This window comes from Lepeophtheirus salmonis, chromosome 4 (assembly GCF_016086655.4).
Source record: "Lepeophtheirus salmonis chromosome 4, UVic_Lsal_1.4, whole genome shotgun sequence".
Taxonomy (NCBI): domain Eukaryota; kingdom Metazoa; phylum Arthropoda; class Copepoda; order Siphonostomatoida; family Caligidae; genus Lepeophtheirus; species Lepeophtheirus salmonis.
Genome location: NC_052134.2, coordinates 31,475,676 through 31,503,060, shown reverse-complemented (window position 1 = coordinate 31,503,060; position 27,385 = coordinate 31,475,676). Strand labels below are relative to the sequence as shown.

The 27,385-nt window shown below is 29.9% G+C and overlaps 1 protein-coding gene across 3 annotated transcripts in view; it reads left to right on the top strand.

Annotated features, from left to right (window-relative positions):
* LOC121115708 (teneurin-a) overlaps window positions 1-27,385 on the top strand; it is a 282,618-nt gene that overhangs the window by 123,386 nt on the left and 131,847 nt on the right. The window lies entirely within an intron of this gene.

Below are 27,385 nucleotides of genomic sequence, written 5' to 3'. Positions count from 1 at the left end.
TATTAGCCCATATTAAAATTTTGATAGATTTTTATAAGTATCGAATGTGCACTTGGTGAAATAAATACATATGCAAAAATTAGTGCTCTTATATTGTGTTGTGTCAGACCTTATTTAGGACTGAAGACTGCAGTCCATTTAATTCTCAATTCGGTCCAGTTCAGTCACTTAACTTTTTTTTTTTTTTTAATTAGTGGTAGCATTGACAGTCTGAAGGACCAATTTTAAGTCTGGATTGGACCGAATAACTAAGGACTAACATAACACTACTTATATATATGTACTCAGGGCCATAATATAGAAATCCTTTACTTAAGTTATTTTTTTCCTTGATCTTAGTTATATTGCTATCAAGTCAAAGCTATTGATGTGAATAATAGAAATAGAAACCTATTTTTTCAAGAATAATAAACATGACAAGGTGACCTTTAGTGACAAACCTACATAACCCACTCGAGTACTATTTTTCTTTATTTTTACGCTACATTTATAATTAATTAATTAATTACGAACCTTTAATTTCTTTTAATTCCATTGTACAAATATATAAATAATAGATCAAAAATTAAGAAATATGTTGATTTTATTATTCAACAAAATCATTTACTTTAATGATTACTTATCTGGACTTTAGCTGGAAATTAATTGAATGAAACAAAATTAAAAATGAATTTTTTAATTTACTAATTATCAAAATATTATCTAGGCCATTCCTGGCCAGTCTGAACAGAACAGAAAACCAAAAAGTGAAAAGTATAGGAGTAAAAAAGGTTAAATAGCATTTTTTTTTTTTTTTTCAAATTAATGGAAATGCATACAGTAGCCAAATTTTCGGTGAATAGGAGCACTATAAGAAAGTGGCTTTTTTAATATTATGGCTGAGTACATATATCTTACTCCTGGGTAACTTCTTGGAGGTGGGGTTTGGTTTTATGATTATTTTTTTTTAATACAAAAACTAAACATTTTTGGAAAAAAATTTAAAAAGTCCACAGCTGTTCACCAAAACTTTTAAAATTTGGAAAATATTTCAAATATTAAATTTTTTGAAAAAAAAATTCTAGAATGAATTTTAAACTATATATTTTTTCGAAAATATTTTAAAAAATCCACAGTTATTCACAAAAAAATGAAATTTTTTGAACGTAAATTTCAAAAGTCCATATTTATCAAAAAAAAATTAATTTTTTTTTTTGGAAAAAAATTAATAAATTAAATTTTTTGAAAAAATTCTTACCTATTCGAATAAAATTAATTTATTTAGAATTTTTTTTAAAGAATTTAATTTTTTGGAAATTTGTGTCCTCTTTTTTGGGGGGCTTCACTCCCTCCAAACCACCCAATACGGACGCTCTTGATGTATTAAATATCTATGTAGTATTACATTTGAGAGAATAGTTAGAAAATCCCAAAAATATGGGGAAGTTTGATACACCCTAATATTTTATAGGTGTATGTGCTCGTAATATAGATACAATTTTCAATCAATCATCTGAAACTTATAGTGAAGAAAAAGGCCTCGTTTATGTAATACGTACATAGATATGTATGTTCGTTTAGATACTGATAAATATTTTTGTAAAACATACACTCTATGGGGAAAAATTATGCATCCAAGTATGCTTATCATCATCTAAAAAGCAAAGAAACAGTTTCAAAAATGATCCAAATATAAGAATTTATCAATAAAGTTTGTACATTTGTTTTTAATATAGCTTTAAAAAACCGTGTAACTGTTACCAGGTAAATAAAAAAGAATAATGTAATGTTTATAACAAAATTCATATTCTAGCACAGTAGTTCTCAAACTTTTTTTAGATTGCGTACCACCTGAGAAAATATCATAATTACATAGGCAACAAAAAAAGAATACTCCAAGCACTTCCTTACCCAGATTGAGGTTAATTTAATTTTTCTAAGGGAGCTTATGGGCAATTTTTTGATCAATTTTAGTTGATGGACATGAACTTATTGCTTTTTTGGTATCAATAGAAAATGTTTTATACTTCAACGGGTTTTATCCACATTGTTTGAACTTTGCTCAAAACTAGCTCAATACAAAATATCATTGACCCATCATGGGTTGACATTTTTACACTGGAATCACACAGAGGTATTCATTCTACTTTTACTCTAAATGAGTCGCGGAATAGGAAACTAAAAAGTTATTAACAAAGTATTAAAATTCCATAGATTATTTTTCTTTTTTGTTACAAATTCTTTTGTGCGTGCTCATATAAAATATTAATTACTTACCAGGAGTTGAAGAAAAATAAGTCGGGAGAGAAGGGTGTTAAAAGATATTTGTCTCATTTATATTCACTTAAAAAATGTGAACATATTATTAGTTATAATTTTGATCCTCTGTTGGCCCTGTAGAGTGATTACCTACCCCCAGAGTCTGAAATCTCCTTCTCATATTTTGTGTGTGTCAATTTTTGCTTCACTTTCTATTTTAGAAGGATTTTTTTCTGAGTTATTACCCAATTTTTCGAATTAATTATCAAGGTTTCGGAGTAGGTGTTCTTACTATGTATAGAGCATATGGTTAGTTTTGTTTCATAAAATGTACTAATCCAAAAAAGTCTACAAAATTTATATTCCATGCTCCAATTACTGTTTTAGATTATGGATTCAAAGGTATATATTGGTAAAGCTAGATAAGTATTAAATTTGTTCAACCATGCAGATAGTATCATATGCAACAACCACTAATTGAAAAAAGAGTTTGGTATTGCTTAAGTATTCAAACACGTGTTTGGATTGGAAAGGAAGTAACGAAGATTTTCATGGCTTCAATATAAATGATTATTCTGGGACATGTCCTTAATTAAATTTGTTTAAAGAATATGATACCTTTTTAGGTATGAGCATACCTAAATATGTATGCCTTAACGTTTAAAAAGAAAGAGAAAAATCCCTGACACAGTTTTAAAGCTTTAAAAAGATGTAAATTATACGGGGGGGGAGCATTCAATCACTGACAATTGAAAATTAATGGATGTTCTTACTACTTTACTTACAAGCATAGTTATTTCATAATTTAGGTGTTGTCTGATCAAGTTACAACTCTCATTGTATCATCTCTCGTATCAATTGTTATATTAGATAATATACATATGTCGTTGCCTCCTTTCACAATAGCTTTTAATGAGACCATTATATCTATTGTTTAGGATATATATATATATGTATTTCATGCCTGTAGAATGTAGATATTGGACAAGGTAGTCTTTACATTTATATTAACATATGTGATGAGTTATCATAAAAATATTATTGAACAAAAGGTAAAAAAAGTAGTAATGCCCTTTTTTTTTTCTCATCCTATGTACATGAATACAGCCCAATATTTATAAACGTTAATAGCTTTGTATTGAAATTTATGGGATAATATAACCAGTTTAAAGCCTTCACTTGATCCGATATAACCTTATCATTTCATTATAACCCTGAGTTTTTGGTACTTTGAGTGCAATTTACGGTTAATCAGACTAGTTTGTTGATAAAAATTGACGATAGTTTGTGTCGAAACACAAATGTAACCTAGACTCAATTTTAAGTATTTATATATTGTTCAAATTTGTAGTCCATAAAAGAATTGCTATTAATAATAGGAAACAAATTATTTTACATTTATTAATCAGTGAAATTCATTTTCAGTTTATATTTTATTAATATATATATATATATTAGATTTTTAATAATGATTTTGAGTTTCATACTCAGTATGAACATTAGACAAAAATGACGATGTTGACGAACGACTATATCAATTTTAACATTTTTCCTTTGTTTTTGGAGGAAGGATTTGTAGATATGCACGATAAGGATGTCATCGAGAAAAGTTTGTAATTTTATCAAACTGGTTCCCATTTTATGTCCAAAATTCTTTAAATTATCACGGCATTCCCTACATCGTATTTAGTTGACACATGTCGATATGTTTTTACTTTCTTTCCCCCGTAATCATTTGTCGGAACGTTGATTGGTTGAATTTGAGCTAGTTTTTTTGTTAATATGCTTTGAACAATTCTCAACAATAATTAAATACTAATTCCATTGTTTTGGGAAGAATTGACTAACTGCGATCAATTAATTTTTGGGCTTTATTTCTGTTTATTTTCGAAGGAAAGGTTGTAAATACAATAAAAATAACTACGTGTTATATTTATAGTGATTTTGGGATGCATTTTTTGATTATCCAAAATATTACATATATATATATATTTGCCCCAGAGTATCGAAAAAAAGTTGTACACTCTGACTTCATCAAGAACAATCAATATAAGACAAACATTAATATTTTTCTTTGAATAAAGCCTCTATTGACCCCCACAATCTTTTCTGCAAGTGTAGGACGAGGGGAGGGGGTTATTTTAACCTATTTTCATCAGTTCTCGCGTGGAGAATTGTTACAATAGGTATTTGTAGTCTGCTATTCAAACATCATTGATATGATAATTTTTTTTTAATTCAAAATATATCTGCTTAAATATCTCATTTTTAAATAATTTAAGAAAGTTTCTTGACAAAAACCAACTAAATTCCTCGTCCCCTACATAAAATTTTACTTTTCTTTAGCCACATTATTATCGACTCTATTTCATATACCTACTTTCGTAAATAAAATATATTGATTCCAAATTTAATTTTTCAAAGAGAATATAAGGGAATATTAACTTTTTTTTCTTCAAACTTCCTTGTTTCATTTTGTAGTGAATAGAAGAAAATAAATGAAATTAGATCAATTTCGATTTTCTTTTTTTTTCTTTAAAAAAATGATATTAGAAATATTATATCAAAGAATATATTTTTTTCCCTTTCTGGCACATTTGTGCTTCTAAATATATTATGTATAATATATATATATAGATAGATGTGGAATTATTAGTATTCTGTGTAAGCTCCCCTATATTCTTTTATTTCTTCATGTATCATCGACCAACATCAAAGTAGATCATACACACCACATATACGTATGAAATATGTATATGTATATATGCAAACAAAACAATGTCCCAGAAAAAAAAACCATTATTTTTCCTCCAACCATTTGTTAAAGGGAATTAATTACCACATATTAAGCACAATATAATGTGCATAGCATATATTAAACTCTATGTACACCCCAAAAGTAATATAATAAGACACAAAACCATGGCCGAGCGAGGCTTGGGGAAAGATATACGTATGATATTAATTATTTTAAAAGTTTAATGCTCAAATTTTTTTTTTTTTTTCGATACCTTTTTTTTTTAATATAGAAAATAGAAAAGAAAAAGAAATCATTTATATTTTTCTTTAGATATGACATTTTTGTATTTGGCCAATTAGGTAATTATCTTTAACTCTTGGACTATTATTTTTACCTAGAAATAAGAATGTATATTTTAACAAGATTTTATTTGATTTCAATAGATTAACATTCTGACACTATTGGAAGGGAAGAATCAATAAATCCGAAAATAATAGGTCAAATTTCATATTTGTTGGATCACACCGTGATATGTACTTATAATGAAAATACAGAGGATAGAAAATAAATTATAAATTGAACATCTACATATTAAAACTTACTATGATGAAAGTGTTATCACTAATTGCTATAATATATTACGGTCTTTTAAAATTCTTCCTTAGAAGTTTTGTATTTTTTCATTTTTGTTCATTTTTGTTGCACAAACTAACGTGAGGCAACTTGCCTCAATTATATTTTTTCACTTCAAACAATATCACTAAACAACAAAATTCAGGTCTTAGAACGCCCGTCGGCTAGACCCCTATTTATTATTGTTATTTAAGAATCGAATACGAAAATGATTTTGAAAGTTTTCAATTGACTTTTTTTAAATATTCCCCTCATGTGGAATATAAACTCTGTGTGATTATGCCAGGTCATTAAAATTCCATAATTGAGTTTACTGTTACTTTCAAATGCAAACAGAACACTTAGAATAAATACTTTTAATTTTGTTAAGTAAATTGAACAACGCAAGGCAAGACTCAAAAACTAAAACTCAACTAACTTAATCATTTGAGCAAAGCGAAGTTTCCGTTGAAACTTTATAAAAAAAAATCACCCATTTGCAACCTTAATCGTTATAATCGTATTTATTTTTCCGGAATAAAGGATGTCAAACCCATAAAAACACAAAAAATAAGTGTAGGCACTATAGTGTAGAATATTTGTAAATATGGAAGCACCACTGAAACAATACCAACCCATGTGCCAGCTGCACGAGAAAGTGTTATCAAACTAAGCCATAATATTACCATCAAGACATTTGAGAAAAATGCCCTATGACTCAGCAAACCAAAATATAGCTTATTTCCACTCGCTTCGACAAAACCTCAAGGTATGAAAAATTATTTGAAATATAGTTTTGATCACTTCATTTAAATTCATAAAGGTTTATGTCATACCTACAATGTACCTTTGCTTATTGCTAGATCTAGTAAGCCTCAAACGATTGGGCAATAAGAAAAGTTATGCACACACTTGTACATAATTCATCAAACCAAATTATGAAGTCCATACCTCTCATTATTAACTCAGTTCAAGGAAGAATAGATTACATGGCTAAAAAAATAGAAGATAAATTGTGCAACATTCTTGCTGGAACATAATTTAGCTTGCACTTGGATTAGTCTAGTTTAACAGTAAATGCATATTTGCTTATCGCTTATGTTTGTTTTGCCAAATATGAAAAGTTGGTTCAAGAATTGATTTTTGTAGGAAATTTTATAATAAATACTATAGGAGAGTTGATATTTGATATCATTGATAGCTTTTTTCCAAGGGAAAAATATTCCACTTGCTAACATTCTTGCGGTCTAATAGATGGCATAATATACAAAAAATTAAATAATTAACTATTTATGGAGTGCATAATTTGCGTAAATTATGTAAATACCTAATCAATGATTTATGTAGTAAAAATCATTTTAAAAGAGTTTATTAAAATGTACATTAATTAGAGTGGTTCATTTTGGGGGGTTTGATCTACTTTTTCGAATTTTAAAATCGGGAAAAGTCGTGAGTTGATATTAAAATATCAACTCAATGAAGTAGGTTTGAGTTTCCTCAATATATACACAATTCAGTTCATCAATTGACAGTCAAATGAAACATAACTTTGACATACTGTAATAAATTAGTTATTAATAATTAGAGGAAATTTTATTAAATAAATGACTACATACTTAACAATTAAATTGTCGAAGTGTTAGGTACGATATAAACCCTTAAAACCATATTTCAAAAATAGTAATGAAGAAGATTTAATTTTGGTGATGATGAAAGTCATTTCTCCTTATCCCAGATTCTCTTAATTATATTTCCTCCAAACAATATATTTTCATAGCATTTCAAGTGTGACAAAGGGCTCCATCGAGTTGTTAAACATAACTCCTTTTGGGAAAGGTCTTCTGACGGCAGATTGACTTATCTTCAAGTTATCGGCTCATTTCCCATTAATAAGAGATAATTTAATCTTAATCATCCCGGCATGGGCTTGCTTTCCAGCAAAAGCACGTTTATCAATCCTATCCTCACATTTTCTAGCGCGGAAGTCCCGTTGGATCCGAAAAATCGTGCTTTTCGAGACACTGACGGCCTTCTTGATCGTCTTAAGATATGTGCTGAGTAAATCAAGTTTTTGATGTTATTGCTTCGGCATCCTTAGAGCTATTTTAGCGTGTCCCACCTTTATGGAAAGCTCGAAAACAAACGATTAGATTAGCACTAATCATTTGAATACAAATTGACTGTCACTTTATGAGTCACACCCTATATGTACACTAGGAAAGTGACTATTTTTCATATAATTGATTTATTTTGTGAGTTTGATAAATCTAGTCGTAAAAACAAAATTACTTTACTTTATTTTTAAATTGTAACTATTTATTATGTATTGATGATTATCAATAACCATTATAGTAGAGGAATTTGAAATATTATTGTTTGACTCTTTATGCAAGAAGATGAAAATATGACAATATTCACCAGAAAATACAAAATTTGATTTGAGGGGCTTAATTTTTTTTTCTCAATCAGAACCAAACTTAAACCATTTCATTTATATAGGTAAAAAGTGCTAGTCAAGTTTCTCCAGAAATCTAATTTTTGACCACCAATTATTTCTAATAATGAAATAAATATTTATAAAAGACTGAAACTATGCATAAATCCAGTTTCAACAGGAATGGGAACTTTCAAAATACGTTCAGTGTGTCTGAAATTTGACTGGGAATAGTCTTTCATGGTATATATACATTTCCAATACCCTATTCATTCCGACCCCCCCCACCACTCTGATGTTCATATGTAATACATATGAACATTTGTATTACATATAATATGTACAAACAACTTTTTGCTCACAAAACATTTTATATGCTTAGGTATGTATTTATGTACCTATGTATGAAACTTTTAAATGGTTTTAAAGCTTTTTGTAATGTGAGAATTTTGTTTTTACTTAGATTTTGTTACAATGCTATAAAAATAATATGTAAATGTATTTTTTTCAAAAAATAAAAAGATTGTTTTTAAGGCACTCTATGTATATGTATATATATATATATACACATAAATATAAGTATTTAAATAAATGCATGTTGAATTACAAACATGATACAAAAGTTTGATAATAGAATGATGCACTAAAAGACATATACAGTTCCCATATAAACGATGCAATTATTAATACGTTGACATGATCTATAGGCAATACTTTAAGCATTATTTTTATATGGAGAAGGTGATAAATTATTTTATTAAATGACGTTTTCCATTATTCAGTTTATAGATGAAGTACTTTAATATTATTTTGTTCTTATCAAATACGTAATTAAGGAAATTTAACTGTTACTACGATACTAAGTATATACAGTTTAATATTTATTCACATCACCTCACCCCTCATAAGTACCTTGTCAGAGAATGAATTAACCGATGAGACTCAATGTAAAAGTGGATTAGTTTTATTTTGTTAGATGAGACATACCTACCAACATACACTTGAATTAACGATACAATTAGAGAAATTGTTATTCTAAATATGTATATGATTATTAGTGTTGGATTCGAGTTTAGAATTTTCGAGTTCCATGGAGTTTGTAAGCTAATGTCGAGTTGAGTTCGTGTTATGATAAGTCAGCGATTACAAATGAATTCATTGTTAGTTGGAGGCATTTAATGTGTATATGATCCTCCATCCCTGTGTTTAATTTTACAAGCTGAAAGCAAAATTAAGTTTAAGATAAATAAATTCAGAGTTATACGTCTAAACTTTGATACACGAGTTTTCTTTTGAATGGTGTCTAATGTATTAAAATATTAAAGATGTAAAAAAAAAATAGATTTATTTTGTTTATTTCTATTTCAAAACCAAAAACGACCCTTTTCTCCATAAATTACAATTTTTGAATCACTCCTTCATAACTTGGTCAATGAAGGGTTTCCGCATTCGACCGAGTTCAAGTTTTTGAGAATTTCTATAAATATACGTGTGGAATATCAAATGTGGTTTGTCCCTTTTATTACATCAACTCATCTTTTGATAATAAAGGATTGTTTGTAGATTTTCAATATCCTTTTGAGTGTGACACTAGAAATTTGATTAATGATCATTACTTACATTAATTCGAATTCGAGTAATACTTTAATCCAACCCTAATAAATATATATATGAGGGTCTACGAATGATAAGGGTAATAACTAGTAATATATATATATAAATTAAAATGATACTTGATTTGCTCAAGCAGCCAATTAATAATATATAGTGACCATTTATCTTGACATTAGAAAAATGATAATTACTAAATAAATTCTGACTATTGGCTTCCATCCATTCTTTTAAATCAATAAATGTATTTTACAATTTGTAATCATTGACTAGTTGTACGTTACATGCATTATCCCACCCACCCCTTACTTTACAAGTAATACGAATATGTTTATTATAAGTATTAAAATTAACACAGTAAATTCAATTATATAGTTATAAATTTGGTGGAGGTGATTGTGTAGTGCCCAGAAAACTAGACACCTCATATTTCCGACGTTTATCAATATTTTTCTATCAAATTTGGCAGAGTGGATGAATATTTTAACATAAACAAATACTGAAACTTTTATTGATGTAGGACTATTCGTTAACTTTATTAATTAATGGATTAACAAATTTCAGCTCTAAATCAGATGTATCAGAGCAAATCTTACCTTAAAAGATATACCAACGCGTTTAAACTTACTAAAACGAAAACATTTTTCATCGAAACTTTGAAAATGTTAGTTATATTCCAGTTTCATTCATTCCCAAACCCAGGGTTGTCCGCAGGGTCTACCTCATAATAATTTTTCTACAGCTCCTCCAGATTATGTGAATCAGGTGTTCAGAGTGTTAGAATTTGCACATGGATTCCGTTGTGCAAAATTATGCCACTGTTCCTTAATAAAATTAAGTATTATGGAACACGATTTTTATTAGATAACTAGAAGGTGTACAGGAATACCTCATGTTATGAACACATTGGGTAGAGGGTGTTGTGCAGTTCTCTTAATGTGAACAATGGACATCTCCTGTCAAATATGTTTATAATGTGACAATAATATGATTTTGTCCTTGTTATTTGTTATGTTATATTTTGTGTGTTTCATCATGTGACGTGATATTTCTAATTATAGTTGTCATATACATACATAAGTATAAGATGTTGACAGCCATGATAATCTAATGTACGGATTTCTAGCTGATGGGAAATAATATATAAAACCTTTTTATTTGGGTTTTATATACACCCGGTTATCACAGCTTTTAGGAGCAAGAAAAAGTCCATGCTATATGTAATTTACGTTCTAGAGGGACTTTTTTATTTCTAAAACTCGTAAAATGGTGCAAATTATTTTTCAAAATCCACTTTCTACTCTTTCTCCTTTGTTAATTTTCAATATGGTTAGGATATAAAAACATGTTATTCGTCATAAAATAATGTATGTTAGACAAGATACATGTAAAATGATTCTAAAATTTAATCTTAAGTGGTTGGTAACTTAAATTTTTTAATTAATCCGTTGACTTCAATACTATAAAATCTAAATAATCGTAATTTAACCGAAAATGCATTCAGCAGCCTTTTTAATTTCAAGTTTGTATAATAGTGACAAAACGTTTTATGTCTAGGTATCAAATCAAATACTTAAGGTACACTCAAGTTCCCCCCCATCCAAAGTTATACCACTATATAGACATACTATGAACGAGCTCATCAACAACGACAAAAATTCTTTTTTAGCTCAATATATAGTTTTTTTATCATCATAAATGAAAAACGTGATATGAGGGAATATACTGCACTATACGTGGTGTCAGAATAATTCCCAACACTGCGTTATGCGAAATCTGTAGTGTTTGAAACCGTATTATGTGGGGATCTCTTGTATATATTGGGTGGTACAAGAATATTTTTAAATTATCCAACTTTGCTGTATCTTGAGTATTTACTATCTCTCTCTCTCTCTTGGCATCCTGGTATTTTTCGGGGTTTTACAGCAAATGGAAATTCCACAGAGAAGCCATTACTTAATTGTTTCATAATATCAGCTTCATTTATCCATACTAATAAACTAAAGTTTGTCTATCTGCCTGTGGGTATAAATATATGGAAACGAGTTACTGGGTGCACTGTAGTTAAATCATCAGCATATTTTGATCGAAGAAATAAAAATGTAGTCGTAGTAATGAAATACTGCAGGCGTATGCATGTATAACAAGAGCATTGCTTTTGTTATTGGTCCCTTATTTTTGTATGTCATGTCATAATTCATGTGCATTTTCAGTATATGTTAAGATTTGAATAAAATATAAACGCTCGTATGTTAAAATGAATTGGGTTTTTTTAGTGAGCACTCTAAACACTGAAGTACTCAACAGTCATTCCAACATATTGTTATTGTTTTTTCTCAAGCTCTTATTATTATTTTTTCATTCTTGAGGACAGATCACAAATGAATTGATACAAGTATTGAGTTGTTTCCTGTGAGTGTGCTCATTAAAAACGGAGAGTAAGACTGAGAATTTCTTCTACATTATGAAAGAAATTTTTTAACCGACCCCTAATTAAAAAATAAAGACAATAAAATCGGTTTTTTTCTTTTATCGTTATATATTTACAATAATAAATTAGAGTAAAATGCGGACAGAATATATTTTGTTTAACATTTTTTAAATGTCAAACTACAAATTTTGCCCTTTCTTATATTTTGTTTATTACACATTTTAATCTTATAATTTTTTTTTGACAAAAATTTTATATAAAAAACTCATTACATACCACGAATAATCCCAAAGAATAACCAACCAAAAATTCATCTTTTTTTGCACTAAGAACTTTAAGTGTAAGGAAAAAAAATGACGTTGATAGACCTCCATGTATCAAAAGTTCCATAGAATAGCCTACAATGTTTTATTTCTATAGAAGTATTATAAGAAATACTCCAATATAATTATTTCCTGGGAAATTAGAAACCCTACTATCTATCTACCCACAATAAATATATAGTAATTTTGTGTTTCCCGTCCTTTTTAATAACTAAGTATCTTGTTCATTATTGGTCACATTGGATCTTCTAATAAAATATTGTAAAGCTGGGTGTACATACTACAAACGCTTTTATTACAGAATTGCACTTGGTCGGTTCAGTCGTGAATTATTGTGCATCGAGTGGGGAGGTTTCAATAACAGAAGTTTGCAATATTTTACAATTTTACTACCTGAAAGGAAAAAACACGTCAGAAGCGGCCAAGAAAATTTGTGATGTACACAAATACTATTTTGTTTCGTGTTGCACAAAAGTAGTTCAAGCAATTTCATTCTAGTGTAGTGAAGGTGAATAATACACCACGCCCTGGCAGGCTTGTTCTCGGAAATATCAAGATATACCGTCTTTTTAGCAGTCGTAGAGCTGAACATTGATCTTAAAACCGTTTTGAAACCATTTGCAGAAGGCGGCATACAAAAAGATCTCGAATATGAAAGGAATTGTGCTTCATCAAGACAACACCAGGTCGTATGCATCTTTAATGACGTGCTAGAAGTTCTGGGATCTCGGAAGATAAGTTCTTATGCATCCATCCTACAGTTCGGACCTGGAAACAAGTAACTACTACCTTTTAATGTCTATTGCTAACGCCTTCGGGGTTCAAATTTGGGCTAACTTGAGGTTGGTTGTCCGAGTTTTTTTGGGCCAATAAGGACAAGGGCTTCTACGAGAAGGGCATTATGAAGTTGGATTCTCGTTGGCAACAAGTTATCGAACAGAACAGAGTATACTTGGCTTAAATCAGATGATTGTATCACTTTTTATAAAGCATTGAAATAAAGCCAAAAATATGAAATTACTTTTTCCCCCACCAAATATATAGATTAATTCCTTTGGAACTTTCCACACTTTAAGTAGTTTAAAAATATATATATTAAGATTAACATTTTTATATAACGAAGAAAATAAGCTTATACATATAAAATTAAATAATTCTTTTTTATGTATATAAAAGCCTTTTTGACAATTTCCTTATTCCTTTTAAGGGGCGAAATATATCTTTGTTTGGAAAAATTCTAAAAATTAACTTTATTACAAAAACTAAATTAAAAAAATATCTGAAAATAAATAAAGGCGGTAGAAGATGCTAAAATTATATCTGAAGGAGTTGCAATTAAAAAAAAAAAAAATGAGACCGTCCTGTGAACTGAAATATTTTTCAATCTATTCTTTTGATCTCTTTGAGTTAATATTTTATGGTAGTACATATTTTATTTATCTTTATTTGTATTTTTATGATTAAAAAATTATTTATTATCTTTCATGAGTCAATTACTTTTTAATTCATTGTTAAATTTATCAAAAAATGCGTTAAAATAGTAATTTATTTTATTTTAATAGCAAGGTCTTTATTTATAAGTATTAGATATGCAAAAATAAAAATAAACTTATGTTAAAAAAGGAAATTTGCGTTTGTATAAAAACATCAGATTATGGAAGTTCACCTCCCAATTTTAAATATCGACTAGTTCAACTAGCTTACACTATAATGTAAAGATAGTGGACCATTATATATTTTTGTTTGCTGTCCAATTCTGAAAATTATCAAAGATTTTAAATTACTTAATTCCAAGTATTTTGTCAACTTTGAGCCTAGCGTTTGGTCTATTTGGTATTCCTTCTAACAGGAAGCAGAGTTCATATGAGAAAAATCAATTGGTGCCGCTATCAGTAACTGTAACGCATTTATTGCTCAACAGCTCACAGAAAATAGCGTGATTGGCAGAAGAAATCTGAGGACTAGTTTGATATCAGCTGCAGCTTGATATACTGCTTTAATCCTGAGGATACCTCAACCACAAGACTCATCGTGGAAATATGCCACTGAATTATTCAATATTTTCTATCGATACCACTTCGGTATGAAAGTAATTTTAGGCTAATTATTCGCCGGTATAAGAAATATGTTTTCATTGAAACTAAAGCTGAATTTAACTTGATGTTCACTGCCCGTATATCCTTGCTTTTATTTTATTCTCATTAACCAACCCAGATTGAGGATTAAACAAAACGGCTCAATTAACCCTAGTCCTCAAGAAGATGTGGACTCAGTCAACCTAAAAATATATTTTTCATTATCTCTACATGGTTTTGCATTATGTGATGAAATTATATAGTATAACACTGATATTGAACATTAAATTAGCTGGAAGGTCATAATCTTCCGTTTTGATTAAAATAAAATATATTCTGCCAAAATAAGGTTGTTTAAAAAAAAATGTTTAACTCTGATTTGTTATTGTATATATTGATGTGAATGTTTGAAAAACACAGTGTCTCCACCTGAAAAAGATGTCTAAAAGTTGCCCTCTTTTAAAGAAAAAACAATTTTTTTTAAAAGGTCCAAATATAAAAAAGAGAAATTAAAAAAAATATATATTTTTCCAGCTTTTTTTTTTGTGAAAAAAACTTTATTTTGTGTTGTAAAGCATACTAAAGTTACATTAACTAACTAACTTAAAAAGGAAGTAGTAAGAAATATGCTAATTTTAAATATAAATAAAACATTAGGAAGATAAAAGAAGTCAGTTTTTTTTTGTTTCTTTACTTTACTTGTATAAATCAATCTTTTGAAGAAAGAAAGTATAACTTTTTTTTATTTTGGGTAAGAACTCTCTGCATTTTTCATTCACTCATTGATACCCATGCTGTTGGTACAAGAAGACTGCCTACATACCAATTACTGAAATAACGAAAAACTATCGTAGAAAGAACGAAGGTATCCCTGCTCTGCCTAAATAACATTTTTTTAATACTTCTATCCAAATAGACGTATTTATGTAACCAGATATTTTAGGACTATTTGAAATTTATCTTGCAGTTTGTTCCCTAAAATAGATATCTTATTTGTACTTTGGCCCAGTACTATCCCAACTAAACAGTTTGCATATATATCTTGTGTTCGAACAGATTTGGAATGTTATTACATGAAAATTGAAGAGGTTTCGTAGACATGATTTGTTAACTTTCGGGTAGAACTTTTTAATGCAATAGCTTTAGAAATGAAGTCAACTGCTTCGGACAGATTAAATAGTCTTAAGTGGGAAATGAAAGCCGAAAGAAAGAAGGTTGCTGTTCTAGTCTGCGCTGGCAACACCAACATCGGGAACATATTATCTCCTGCTTCATGTCGTTTCCTGACCCTCCAGACAGTTTGGCTGTGAGTATGCTCATGATATTAGTGTTTGTAGGAACAGAGCAGACTACAACGTCAACCTCATTTCTTTTGCCTTCCAAATGTGCCAAAAAGTTTGAACCGGATGTTTACAAAAATGCCTACCAAACCTCTTGAATATTCATTTTAATAAAACATTCCAATACTTTTTAAACACCCGGTATCTAAGTATGTAATGCTTTTAAAAAAATGAGTTTTATTGGATAGATTTTTGGCAATTCTAACTTAGTAATAAAACCCCTAACGTTTATTATGCAAAAAAAAAAAAAACCCAAAAAACAATATACATATAGGATTAGAAACCTTTTCTCAGTGGCTCTCGAATCTTTTACTTCAGCACTTGAACTCTTAAACGTCTCTAAAATATATGTCACTTAGAACATATTTGCAGTATTTCTACTAAATATAACTCCACTTGAAATTTATAGAAATGTTGTTTGAAATACTTGTTCCTTTGGGGGTATCAGAATACTGACACATTTAAAACGATACAATACTATATTCATAGTTTCTAAATTAACTTTCTGTGTCATAATGAGATAACAATGTTGGTCTGCCGATGACATAACCACCAAATTTCTGAACTACACTTACCTATCAAAAAATGTGCCTAATATAAAAACAATACTAAAAATTGTCTTTTATTAAAAAATGCCTTAAATTTCTGAGCAAGTCTCCAACCCCCTATTACAAAAAAAAAAAATTTGCAGACGGCCTTCGGAGGGTTTCTGAGTTACCCTTTTTTTATTTCTTATTTATTAAGTATCAAAATTCAGATACAAAAATATTGACATCGTGACAACACTGACCTACGGAAAAGTAAATGTTAATTTTATAATTTGAATTTAATTTGATAAGATATCAGTATTTCTTCTAATGATTTTTTTTTTTTTTGGAAATATGATATTATAATTACTTATAATCACAACCAGCTGCAATGGCCTCCTCCAGGCGGGGCAGCACGTCGAAGCAGGTCTTGATAATTTCCTTCATGGGATGTGGCTGAATACTTCCATGATAGAGGTGATGAGGGAGGCCTGGGTGTTGTTAGGGTGACGATTAGTATACCCTTCAGCCATGTCTCACACATAAAAGTCCAAGGGGTTGAAGTCTGGGGTGCTAGGGGCCAGATCTCCTTCTCCCAGAAGTGAGGGAGGTTCTGCCTGCATAATTCCTGGGTCCTGTTTGCATTATGGGCTGGTGCCTCATCCTTTTGGAAGATGTATGTTTCTCCATCGGCCACCTCATCAATCCAGGGCTTCACAACGTTTATCATCTCATTGAGGGACACCTAAGTGTTCACCCTGGGGTCACTCTTGGACACGTGGGGGCCATGACGTCCCCCTTGTTGCTGACTACGCCCAGGACTATCACTGTGGACGGAAACTTGGTTTTCATAACAATGGGAACTATCCTCATAAATGTTCTTCGCAGTGTTGTAGGACAAGTTGTTGAACTGGGCAATCTCCTTGCTGGTCCTTCGTGCGTGAAATCCACACACCATGGTTCCACATATCGCTTCAGCAGATTCCCGTTCATAGTTGTACGTTTAGTTTGTTTTGATTATTTAGCTTCTATATACCGACTATCGGCTGATCGACATAGTTAGCCAGTTTGGCCTTATTCATGGATAGATTAAAAACGGGGTCAATAGGGTTTCAACTGTCCCTTATCTCAGCTGAATCCTTTTATATGTATAAGTTATATTTAACATAACAGTCGCATAATTAACGTGCAATTCTTAACGCTACTACAAATATTGCTGGGCTAGATAAACTTATGGGCATTTATTAATCACTTCTAAAAATTTGACTCTGTACATATCTGAAGAAAATAAAAATTACTACGCTCACGGCTCATTGTAGTACATAGCTAAATATGGGATGTGTGTAAAGAAAAGCTAAGTATAACGGTTCTTACATGTATTCTTTCCATATTTTTGTTCATTATTTTATAAGACATGTATGTGTTAATGTATCTCTTTAATAGAAGAATTCTCGTCCATCTTTGGTGGGAATTAATTTCAAAATGTTTAATAAAATCAATATATATGATTAGAATTTTTTCCCTGCATTATTGCTACTTTATATGTTAAAGGTTCTCTTCTATATAGGAGTAATTCATTTTATCACCCCAGGTAGCTGATATAACAATGATCTTAAATTAGAATTACCATATGTCTCGCTCCAGCCTTCTCCTCGCACTCTTACACAAATCAAATCTATATACATAGCAATGTATACATCCCATTACTATTTTTCTTTAGCTTTTATGTTCACTTTATTTATTTCTTGTCAAATTATTAGTCTTTAATATAATTTCCAAAGATAATAATTATTTTATAACAAAGCCTTAAATATCACACTTTTTTTTTATCTAATTGATGAATCAAATAAAACATTAATATCCCATTACATAATTATTGGCACAATAATTGAAAATGAGTTGAGTAAGACTTATAGTCAGTCTGTGCGCTAGAGCCATAAAAATTTCCTAATTGGATCATAAAATGTATTCAATATAGCATAACGATCCACGTCGTCCCTCCATCCAATGATATGTTCTAATTTATTTCTCCTAAGTAGTTTTAAATGTTAAAATAGTATTCGTATATTACTTGTTTAGATAAAAAAGACATACATAATCACTCTTTCAATATGTCAGTAGATACTAAAGTAATATCCGCTATGCACTAACATGTTTCCTGCGATTTGAGCTATTTGTGGGCTGTTAACACAAAAACAAGCTAGAACGATTTTTCGAAAAATTGAGTGTGGATTATATTTGTATTCTTATACGAACTATCGTCAACTTTTATGACTAAATTATTCTTATTAACCCATTGGAGACACCAGAAGTTGCACCTTAAGTAATCAAAATAGATTATCCCAGTAGAAGAATGAAACATTGGTAGATTTTGATTGAAAGATCATATCGGAGTCAATATATGTAAGGTCCTTAAATCAAATAAAGGTTTAAAACTATAGCTAAAATTTGTGAGTAACTGAACTCATTCCATAAATTTGAATAATATGCCTATAATTAACTCAAATATGTCTATGTAGCTATGTAATAAAAAAAAGAAAAAAATTGCTATTTTTTCCTCTTTTTTTTTACTTTTGTTCAAGACTGTCACACCACATATGCTCATTTGGTTGTTTGTTTTATAGTTATTTGCAAGCCCAAGTAGACATCCGTTATTATTTCCTTCCTTCGTCTGTTCATTTGTTTTTTCAAGATAATGCACAAAATAAGAGAGATACGATATGCAGTTCTTTATTATTATAATGAAGATTGCTATTCAAATGATTTATTTTTTTGGAAGTTTATTTTGATTTATATTTGTATACATACAAACATCTATATATGAATGTTTATATATATGAATATATACTTTTATAGTTAGAAAAGGCAAGAAAATGACAAATCACAAATAACTATTATTTTTTTACTCTACAAAAAAAAAACTTTTAATGAAGATATATTAAAAGTCGTCTTTATTTGGAATGTTTATAATTTAAATTTGTTTTGATATTCTTATTGCATTAAGTTAAATGTTATTTTTCTAAGAAAATTTAATAATTGCTTTTTACTTATATTTTCCAGGTATGTCATATATTTTTGGAAACTTTTTAAGACATGTCTGCAGGGATTGAGTCATACTCATCGGGGTGGACTCCATGGTGAATGGGAGGATGATATCCCATGTAGAAAAAGTAGAGCAAATATTTCTTCCCCTCATTTGTGGGGTTTTACTTCTTTTGTCTCATCAAAAGAAATTAAAATTATTGTGTTCATGGTTGGGGGTATACCAGGGTTGTGTTTCTGGTGTTTTTTTATTTTATTTTTAACCGGGTACACAAGGGTAAAATCAGGTATTTTAATACCAGCGATTAATTTCTTGTCTAAGTTACAAAGAATCTTCCGAAGACGATAACCGAGAATAGTTGCATGGCTACCCTACCATCATTACATTAATTGGCAGTGTGAAAAGCAAAAAAATAAATAATTATAATTGACGTTAGTCAAGTCAGATGATGACATCACGAAAAGCTATAAATTACTTCATTTGGTATAGTCATCACTTGTACAGGGTGCGGTTTTACAATTGAATTTTTTTTAATATAGGCTTTTCTTGGGAACCCTTAGTCGTACAGCTTTAAAAACCAGTTTTTCAGATTTATCAGACGATTTGATATAAGTTCTGTTTAGAATGTATTGAAAATGTCCTCCGAGTACGACCGTCGTGCAGTGATCATTGTCGCCCTCCGTGCAGGCTGTGCACCCAAAGAGATTATCCACTTTCTCAAGTTGTCCTCTGCCACCGTGTACAAAGTCCCAAAGGAGTTCAAGGAGTCTGGAGGAATGGGAACAACAAAAAGGAAAAAGGCAGGTCGGTCTGCGTACAAAATTTGCTTTCGGACAATTTGGAGATATTCTGAGATAAAGAAATGTGGCCCGTAGCTCCCCGGACTGCAATCTTTTGAATTATTTCGTTTGGGGCGTTTTGGAGAGGGAGTCCAACAAGTGTTCTCACAACAATTGGGCTTCTCTGAGAGCCTCCATTATTTCATTATTCAGTTTCACCTGATCAAGGCGTGCAGCAGGTTCCACGCCAGGTTAGAGGCCGTGGTTGAGTCTGAGGGTAGTTGGATTGAATGATTAGGTTCATGTAGGGTCCCTACTTTTGTATATAAATAGATTTGTAAATATCTTGACTAATTTCAGAAATAAAAAGGTTTATATCCTGGTCTCGAAAATTCTTAATTACTCATTCAAGAAGGAAAATTTTCGAAATCGGTCGCCAACAGTAGTAATAGATCGGTATATTACAAATAATCGGAAAGCAACGGGTACTTGCCAAAAAAAAAAAAAAAAAAAAGAAGAAGAAGACCAGAATAGTTTTTGCAAATTTTACACACCGACGAGTAATTACCCGAAGGGAAACTGTTTTTTACGTAATATGCAGGTATTTTTGACATTGATGTTCCGGTTTCGAGTAATACCTGACTTCATACCTAGAGTATACGATATTATGGGCTAAATTACTAAAGAGTCAATTTCTTATTTTGTACAACCAGATATTAAAATATCCTGGGATTTGCAAGATGTAGAGCATTATTTGCTTTTCAACACTTTTTCGAGTTGAATATCGATCTTTTTGATTTGAATGATTACGTTTCCAAGTGACATTATTTTTGGCATCCCTAAACGGAGGAAAAATCCTACTCTTAAACTTAATTACTTTTGCTTTGCTATAATTAGTGCTGAAGCATATATAGCTAGTAGGGCTGGGAGATTACGCTAAACCCACGGCTCGGCACGAACTGTAGTACACCCTACACGTAACTCAGTTGGGTACAATATTTTGTAAAATATTTTTTTAAATAGAATTACTGTAGTTTTGTAAGTTTTTTCACCTATATTTTATTCTTTAATAGTTTCTTTACTGTACAAATTAATTTAAATTAACAAAAAAACAATGCTTGATATAAAATATAACAGGTTCTATAATAGTATTACTCATGAATTTACATTTTTATTTGCAAAAAAAATGAGCTTGTCTACATTTTTTGGTAATCAAAAACCGATTAGCAGTCAGAATATCTCCAGCTGTTGCAAAAAATATTTTCCTTCCTACTGATCTACCTGTATTTTCGAGGTATCAACAAGCTAACATGGAAACATTGGGAAATTTATTTCAATTATCCCTTTCACCATACCATTGATTTTTCGTCAACCGGGATTTATTTGATCAATTTGTAAGTCATTATCTCTCTTTTTTGATTAAGCAAATACATAAATTATTTCTTATGGATTAAAATCTTACTTCATTATCTAAATCTATTAATTAAACAAAAAAATAACCAAAATTGTATGACATCAAAATATTTTATATGTATGTACCCTAAGGTAAAAACGTGTACTTAGCATTTTCCTTAAGGATTCCCCGTTACAAGGATTGAGTGAGACATAGCAGACATTGTTAAGTTTTTCCCACAATAGTTCTACTCCACTCTAAAATGTAAGAAAGTTGTTAGTTGATAATGAGGATAAGAGCATGATGATCTGCTTTAAATTTTATTACTTTCATGTTGTATGTATCCATATTCTGTAGCGGTATACTTTTTTTTCTTTTTTATTTGTTATACATAGTCTGTAAAACATTAGTTTTAATATTAAAGGGTTGGGATTTGATCCAGAGGGTTAATTTCGTTCTATAACCTTTATTTATAATTATTTTATTCATTCTTTATTTTGTCACATATTGATAATTTTAATAAAAGCCGAATAAATGTATATAAAGGGATCGGGGATCAAATTGTGGCCAAAATATTTTTCTTAAAAAAACAATACAAAATATACATTTTTTAACTTTTTTATTGAAAACTAAAACTATGACGAGCATATAGGTATAGAGTAGCCATTCATTCGATATAATCACCGTTGGCATCAATAACGGCCTCTGAACTGGCCGCAGGCTCTTCTGACCATCTCATTGTCCATGTTGCCGAATACCTCCTTGATGGAGTCCATCAAGCTGGCCTTGGTGCTATGGGGATGTATGTTAGTATGTGTGTCGACATAGCCCCAGACAAAATAGTCCAAAGGATTAAGGTCGGGAGAGTTAGGAGGCCACAATTCCTTGGTTACAACGTCATAACAGTTCTCGGTTAACCACTGCATGGAGATTTTGGACACATGGCGGGGTGCTGAGTCCTGTTGCCACACCCAGGGCCTGTCTCCGGCCACCCCTTGGCCTTCATGGACCTGGTAGGGTCATCCTCAACCATCTTCTTCACCTTGTCGACAAAGTCGGTGTCCCTGACCTTCTTGTCGGCGCCCTCCTCCTTGGGTGCCCTCTTTATGGGGGCATCAACATCCCAGGTGTCCTCTAGCTTCTTACGGATACGCTGAACACTCCGTAAATTCACTCCTAAGGTTGAAGCAATCGTTGAATTGGAGATTTCACGTCCATTATTAACCAATGCCATGACTACGGCGGACCTCGAAAGCTCATCGTTCCACTTATAGCTATTTATCTCATCATATGATGACGGCATGATGCTGACTGAACTACGTATCGTCAGCTGACAAGAATAGCTTTCCTATTTAGTAACCGGTTTTTTATTTGATAATGTCGTCTTCAAGTTATCAAGGTTTAAAGTAGGCGACAATTTGATCCCCGCTCCCTGTATATATATATCTTTAAATTTCCGTACAATTAGTCCGGTAAATGTGTATTAACGTATAGCAATATATTTTTAGAGTGAACACATTTTTTGAAAAAGCATATAAAATATTTGACCGGATAATGATATATTTGCCGAAGAAAGTACATTTATTCCCGGACATTTGTATTGGTCTCTCCTGAAATAGTAGAAATTATCTGTACAAATTACGTATATTCTTATGTTTTTTAAAACTGGGAATGATGATAATTTATTTCCTTTTTTTTATTATTTAGTAATATCAAGAAATGAATTTTTATAATATTATTATACTTATAATAATATGTTCTCCTCCCCATGAACCATAATGAACATTTTGGTGATTTAAAACAAAGGAACCACCTCCCTCTCCTACACTATGAATGGCCTGAAATACATACATTACAATCTTACTTACATATACACACAATAGGGGTGATTTTTTTTTTTTTTTTTTTTTTGAAGAGAATGAAATAAAACAACGAAGAAATACATTTGTATTTTTTTGCTGCTGTTGTTTCAAAGAAATAAAACTTTAAAATTAAACATATAAATCTTGGTAATTTATGATTCAAACATAAAATAAAAAATATATTTATTTATCGTCGTTTTTGTTTATATTCTAATCAACAAGTTGTGAAAAGTCATTATATCTTTTGGGAGTTACTCCAAATGTAAACAACATCACTTTTTGTCATACCAGAATAATCCCCCCCTTCCTTTTTTTTTTATTACTTCTTCTCTTATGAATTATGAACTCTCCACATTTTATTATGATATTTGATGTTTCTTCATAAATAAGTCAAATTTGAAAATATTGTGTCTACGTTAGGGCGGTTTGCCGTTTAACTTTTCCCCTATTTTGATTTTGACTAGTGTGGCAATGTTGTCATCTTTAGGTCACACATATGGATAGGACAGATCCACATTTTCTCGGATTTGTTGGGATTTTTAGAATGGGAGTAAATTCTGGGTAATCAAACTTTCGGATTTAAGCCAAAATATTGTCTAGAATTTTATGAGCATTTACCCAAAGTTGGGACCTTAATAAAATAGAATCCAGATTAAAGTTGCATTTTTAATTATGCCGAAACAATGAATAGCCTAATATTGTTTCTATCAGAATATAATTATTACTTAATATTAGAATTATTGTTGTAATAACATTGGTCGCGTCGTCATCTTTATTGTATCTCGCGATCAATCCTGTTAAAAGAAAGAAAAAAGAGGCCCATATCTGTAGATAGTTTTTAATTCTTCCAATTCTATAATTATTATTCAATAATAGTTTATAATTTTTCACAGCTTCATAAAAACTAATTCGTATCGAAGCAATCAATCTTAGGAACACTGATTAGAGGAAAAGAATAAGAAATATATACAGCTGACAACCAAATACTGTATAAATTTGTGAGTAGTGAGGTAACGCTGTGTGGAGTATCAACTCGATGCAACTGATTATGTAGATATTGCTCCAAGGACTATTTAAGATTAGTGGAGATACCATGTTCGATAAACATAATATATTTTTTTACAACTAGGATTAAGTATTAAGTAATAATGTAAGCTTTTTAGGATACAGAAAATAACTCAGGTCTTTGTTATAATCTAAAAAAGTTTGTGTCTCCGATCTTTTCGTATAATACAAGTTATTTATACTTTATACGGGTAGTTCCGATATGGGTCCCATCTTCTAGTCGTACATCTCGATCAAAGTTTGAAAAAAAACAAAAAACATAACTTCTTTATTTAGTTAATCAAGATTAAAATAAAGAGTTATTGTCTATTTTGCATAAAACTATTTTATAAACATTTATCTAACCCACAGAAAAATAAATAAAATTTGTCTTGTTAAAGTCCATCTATGGTGCAAATACTGTTATGATCTGCGTATAACCTTCAATTTTTTTTTACTTTTCTGAAAGGGAATATCAAAATCAGGGGCATTATATTTGGAAGTGGGAGGGGGGGGAGGTTGTTTGCTTTTTGGAATTTTTTTGAAAAAATCTAACAAAAAATTATAGTTATTGAAAAAAATCAAAAGGTATTAACAAAAAATTAATATTTTTTTTGATAAAAATTGTAAGAAATCCACAGCAGTTTATAAATAAATATTTTTGAAGAAAATAAGAAAAAATAAATTTCAAATTTTTAAATTTCAAGAATCTATAATTATCCACAGAAATTTATTTTTTGCATAATTGAAAATGTAAAAAATTGCAAAAACATTCCTTCCTAATGTATATACAAGGATGTATGATAACCATTTGACAAGAACGTTTGTTTTTTTGTATTTGAGTACAGAGTTCCTATCTATTTCTATCATCCACTTGATGATAACAGATACATTGATGAAAAAAATCTCTGTTTTCTTTTGTTTCACATTGACCTCATTTTTGTTAAGTGTGCCTCTCTCTCCATCAATCGAAAAAGTCATTGTTTCAATCTTTAATGATGTATCTGCAGAGGGACATCAAATGTCATGCTTTGACTGTACATCAGTCATTCACTAATTTCTATATACATAGAATAGTATAATTTAACTTGATATTGATAATTTCCTATGATAGAAATGGGGATCATGGATTACATAGGTTGTGTAACATGTTATATCCATATTGTACATTGTATAAATATGATTATCCACTCATAAAATAATATTTTGGAGAAATATTTAATTATTAGGTCATTCTGAATTCCTATTGGTATATTTTATCCATCATATCAGGTTAATTCATCAGGAGGTCCATGATGTACTAAAATATGGAATTTTTTTGCATAAAAGACAATGACTGTTATCAAAACATAAAAATTATATTGTCAAAATTTTTACTTTTTTACATTATTATAATTTATCGCTAAAAAAAATACCATAATTAAAAATTAATCTTGTCATGTTACCTTTATTTATGTACAAAAAAAAGGTCATTTAAAATGGAATAAAATGTCATTCAAATGGTTGTAACTTTCCATCAAAAATATTTAAATATAAAATGTTGTCAAACACTAACACAACCCAAAGAAAAATATAGCTGTGTTCATTCAGACAGATCTGATTCGCATATATTTGTACACAATTTTTTTCCATAAACAGAAGTGAAGTTTACATAAAAATGAATGGGGATATGATCAATAAAAGATTCAAATAGTCTTGTATGGAATCAGAAAATTTGACTAAACTTCTTTAAAATATGTGTATTATTATAATAGAAGTCTTCAAACTTTGCATATAATATACTAGACCATTTTTAACATATCAATTTGAAAATGTTGATGAACTTGTTGGTTTGTAAAATCTTTTTAGCAATTTTGAAACACTATTAATATGATATGTCCATTTTTGCAGGCAAAAATTTGCAAATGTGTGTTGCAAATAAAAAAACAAGTCATACATCAACTTAAATGACACATATTTTCATCAATAAAAAATGTATATTATCTGTTCGTAGTCTTTATGGAGTATAATAGCATACATTTTGAAAAAGTATATATATATATAATAAACTGAGGACCCCTCCAATGCAAATCAGCTGATTTAATACGTCTCAACTGTTCTAGATTGAATGAAGTTACGAGTCTATGTTCTGTTTTTACAACATAATTTAATATATAGACCGTCGAAACAAAGCAAGCTATCATTATTTGTATTAAGCAGAGTCTGGATTTCTTTTACATTCTTCGACGAATTATAGTTTATTTATATCAATAAATAATTCTTATTTTTCATTTGTAGGCTCCACAAATTGCAGTTAAAGAAGCAAAAATTAACCTTCACAATTAAATAGTAATAAATTGCTATGTTTTATTTGAAAGGCCATATTGGAGACACATTAAAGGTGGAATTCCACATTTATCAATTGTAGACGTGTAAAATAATTTATTTCTCAGAACTTTGCATATTTTAATCTTCGAATCTAAACAAAAAGTAAACAGTCTCTACAATTTAAAATGTGGCTTGTTTATAGGAGTAAAAATGCCATGATAAATTAAATTTTACATCCATAAAAATTACTAAAATCTCATTTCTATTCTCCAAACAAGAAACGTTTCAGATTCACAGAACCTCTTCATTTTGCTAGGTATAATTATTGTGGATTGAAGATTAAAATATGCAAAGTTCTGAGAAATAACTTGTTTGTACATTTGGGTGGAGCTTATTTTATAAGAGTTTGAAATATAAGATTCTTAAGATCTCAAAATGTATCTTACAAAATTTAGTTAGATAGTTATTTTTCCTCAAATGACGGTCATGAAAAGGTCACCCAGGTCAAAGTCATCGAAACGTGTACTTTATTTAATTATCTAAGTAAACAATATGTGTACCTGCAATTTTGTTATTCATCAATTAAATTGTTTGGTTGTGATACGCTAAAGAAGAGAGAAACAGAC